This window comes from Rhamphochromis sp. 'chilingali' (genome assembly GCF_963969265.1).
Source record: "Rhamphochromis sp. 'chilingali' genome assembly, chromosome: 6".
Classification (NCBI taxonomy): Eukaryota; Metazoa; Chordata; class Actinopteri; order Cichliformes; family Cichlidae; genus Rhamphochromis; species Rhamphochromis sp. 'chilingali'.
The window spans coordinates 28,730,745-28,734,906 of record NC_137933.1 but is presented as its reverse complement, the minus strand read 5'-3'; positions in this window follow the sequence as shown (position 1 = coordinate 28,734,906).

Below are 4,162 nucleotides of genomic sequence, written 5' to 3'. Positions count from 1 at the left end.
TTGTCAATGTGGTATTCCTTGAAAGACAAAGAAAAACATGATGATTGAAAACTGCGCTTTTTTTTTTCATAAACCCCTATTTTTTTTCCCCCTTGTTGTGACCAACTGGAAAAAATGTTAATTACAACAAAAATATACAACAAACACAGATATACAACTGTATATCTGTGGAGATCAGCAAAGTCTTAAAGCTGCAAGTTAGCTTTATGGGTCCAATGAAGGAGCGCTACAGGGCCATTATGAAACAAAGGGACCGAAGGACCGAATTACTGAAACAAAGGACGATCCTTTGGAGCTGTAGCCCCATTATCATGATCCTGTCATCACTGGGTGGGTTACCAAATATCATATGTATGGGAGAACTGCGCCCAATGAACAAGGTGAAGTGAAGTACCATTTGAGGCACACATCCACAAGTTTTTTCAGTGTATGAGCATAAATATGAGGAGAGAGATGTTTGTAATTCTAAAAAAAATGATCTAAAAATAAATAAATAAAATAGGATTTGTGTTGATTATTGGGGTTAAATGATGGAATAAGGCTGACATAGATATTAAAATGCACGACTGTTATTTGTTTTTTAAAAGACTAATTCAATCATTTAATTTAGTTGTTGTTTTTCTCTTTTCTTCTGATGTTAGCTTTAATGAGAACAATGTACAGTTGGCATACAAAGTATAAGTATTGCTTCTGCATGAGCATCTGCAGTCACTGCTAGTGATGTGTCATAGTAGATTGTATGCTTTGTGTCATTTACAGTGTGTATGTTATATGTGATGACTAAATAAAATACTTGCACTAATTTCTGTGTGAGAATTGAATGACCATGCATATGTTTTCATTTATTTTCCTTAATATCACGTGGCTGAGCTGCAATAAATATGTTGATTTTTTTTTTAACTTCCATCTGCTGAACAGTTATTTCAGCTTGGAGGCAAACCTGTTGTCATAATCATTTTCACTACAAAAAAGTGATTAAAAAATAAAACTAGAATTCTAGTAAGCACTGAGAGCTCATCAGGGAAGGGTATATTTAAAGCTTGTGCAGTTTGTGCAGAACTGACTCACTGTGAAAGGAGCCCTTTTGCAATGAAAATGAGCTGAGTTTTATTATATTTTAAAAACACTGTAATAAAGATAATGATGGGGCAGAAATCTGATTTTAACTGAGTTATGCAGTGTGTGGCAGGGTTATAAGTAGAGTAGCACAAAAACAGTGAAATACAAAAGTCGTGATTCCACTAATTAATATTTTAAATGTTTTCTAAAAACAAAAATCAAATTACTTTAAAAAAAAAAGTAAAAGTAAAGTAAGATTTGTATATTCAGGTCAAAATAAATTTAACTCAATAAAAACGGACAGTTTGTAAACTTTTTTAAATCTCTTATCTGCTATAACAGTTAGCAGTTGATTAGTTACTCATTCAAGTTTTTTCGAGGGTTTTTTGGTTTTGTGTTTTTTTTCCCAGCTAAACAAATCTGTTAGTACTATTAATTATCTGTGTTGGTGTGCTCCACGTTTTTATCATGGTTCTTCTTTGAACTTGCTTCGGTGGTTTCTTGTTTCTCTAGTATCTTATAGAAAACTAAAGCCGGTGTTATAGTCTCCCAAACAAAGTATGAGCATGAGATGTTTGAAGAACCATGTTGAGTAGACATTTACACCATGTCTTAAAGTTTGTCATATAATAGGTTTGGGTTTTTTAAATTGTTTTTTCAAGACAAAAATAAACAATGCTGTAATGCTCATTGTGGTGTTAGAAAAATAACTCACACAGTATAATATATACTGAACCATGAACTGGGACCTTATGATGTGTCTACTGCTCTGTGTGTGTGTGTGTGTGTGTGTGTGTGTGTGTGTGTGTGTGTGTGTAACATTTGTATATGGAAAACCTAATATTCTGCTCGGCTTAAAGAGAAACATGCAGCCCATCCACCAATTTATTCCACTTTTTCTAATCAGCAGCCAGGCCAAGGATGTCTCCATACATATTCATGCTGCTCTGAAGATTCGGAGACATGATACATTTACAGCCTACATTTAGCATATTAGCCTTAATGTTATTAGACCAGCAAACACAATTTAGCGAAATATAAGTCATACACAAGTAATTTTGAAAATGAGACAATATTAATTGTGCGATTGTCATCCAGTTTTAATCCCGCTTGTGTGATAGCACTTCAATCTCTCGAACTGAACGCGCCTGGCTGAATAAATTAGTACAATCAATGTATGACTAGATTCTTTGTCATGTGGACACACTCTGTGCAAATCTATGCAAATGTCTTATGAGGAGAGGATAAGAGAAACTCTTCTTGGCTAACAAAGCTCTTGATGATCACCGTCTATCTGACACTATGGTGTAATGTCATTTTCACCCTCTCAAAGGAGAAGAAAATGAAAAAGAGTAGGAAAATAAGAGGGATGGAAAACGTCAAGGTTCCAAATCATATATGTGCATGTTTGCCTTTATACTGATGCACAGGATATTTCTGGATGTAACAGTACATTTTATTTTGATACCTTTTAAGCTTTATTTTATATATTTACTTTGTTAAACTACTTGAGAAAACCAGGTAATCCACAAATCTGCCATCATGACAACCTCTTCATAAAAAAAAGAGCAAGTTCCTCAACCCTCCATCCCCCACAATTTCTTTCTTTCTTCCTCCTTTCCTCCATTCACTTTTTATTGTTCTACCACCGTCTTTTCCCTCTTCTTTCCTTACCCACCCCTTTTCCTCCCTACCTCTATCCTATAGCCCCTAGCCACCACCCCTCTCCTCCTTTCCCCTCCCTTTGCTCCTCTCTGCCTGGTATTGATTAGAAGGCGAACCTCTAATCTCCTTAAGGTCATTAGGAACACTTAATTAAAACCTAGTTAGAATGCCTTTGTTCAACCAAAGCAAATTGCAGCTGTTCAAACGCGATTAGTATGATAACGCAAAAACTTGTCGGCAGGGAAAATTATAAGAGAGGATTCTTTTTTTTGGTGGAAATGTTTACACAATTTAAATGCAGAGCTCTTCAGTACACAAGTCTAAACTACTGTATACTTGAGTTTGTGCCTCGGCTTCTGCTGTGTGTGCGTTAAGGGGATTGTTCATAGTTTGCTGGTGGGTGGACTACGGGATGTTTTACATATAACTGGCTTAGACTCGCCTATAGGACTAAAATGTAAAAATGCAACGAACAGAATTTGTTGTGCAGGCCCGAAGAACCGTTTCTGTTGTTCTTTTTACTGTCATACGTGAACATTGTCAGTATTATTCTCTGCCACTCCACCCCACCAACGAACCCCGCCCCTACGGCCTTTTCATCTTGTGCATTTGAACCGGAAATAGAAAATACTCAGAAACTTCACTTTTTATTTATTGCTTATCAAAATTGAATCAGACTCGTTTATCTACATTTTCTCTATATTTTTTTTATTTTAAAATGTGATATTTAAATTTGAATTATGACATAAAATGAGATAAAATGACATGAGTCAGCAATGCACATGCACTTTTTGTATGTAAATTACTACCATATCACATATACAGTTAAATATAAACTACGCAATTTGGTTACTTTTGAATCCATGGCTTCATGATAGACCTACTGGGATAATCAACTACTGTTGATATTTATCAAGAGTCACTCAGTGTTAGTGTGGATCCCCGCTGAGTCGAACTGCTGAACAACCCCTCAACAGCCTTGTTTTTTTTTTTCTCAAAATTAATGCGTCTCGTTTTCATTATTCTTCATAATTTCCTTCCTTTATTTCAACTGGGGGGCCGGCTAAGTGACCTACGCTACAGGGCTTATTAGTAAATAATAATAATAATAATAATAATGATAATGATATACTAAACTTGGAACTAAGCTGAACAATGCTGATCCATATTTAAACTAAGGTTTACTGAGATGGTTAGCAAAATCATTTATACGATTTTAATGGCTTGTTTATTTTCCTGATTGATTGGTTTATTTGTGAGAGACTGCATTAAATACTTATATAGCGATTTGGCACATAGGTTGAATATGTACATAAATGAATAATATATGAACGACATGAGATTATAAATGATTTCCTGCAATTCTTTAAGTGGCCGGAGCAAATCAGCGTTGCCTAGCGACCTTGATAGCGTTCCTCTTTTCCTGTGAGAGCCACTT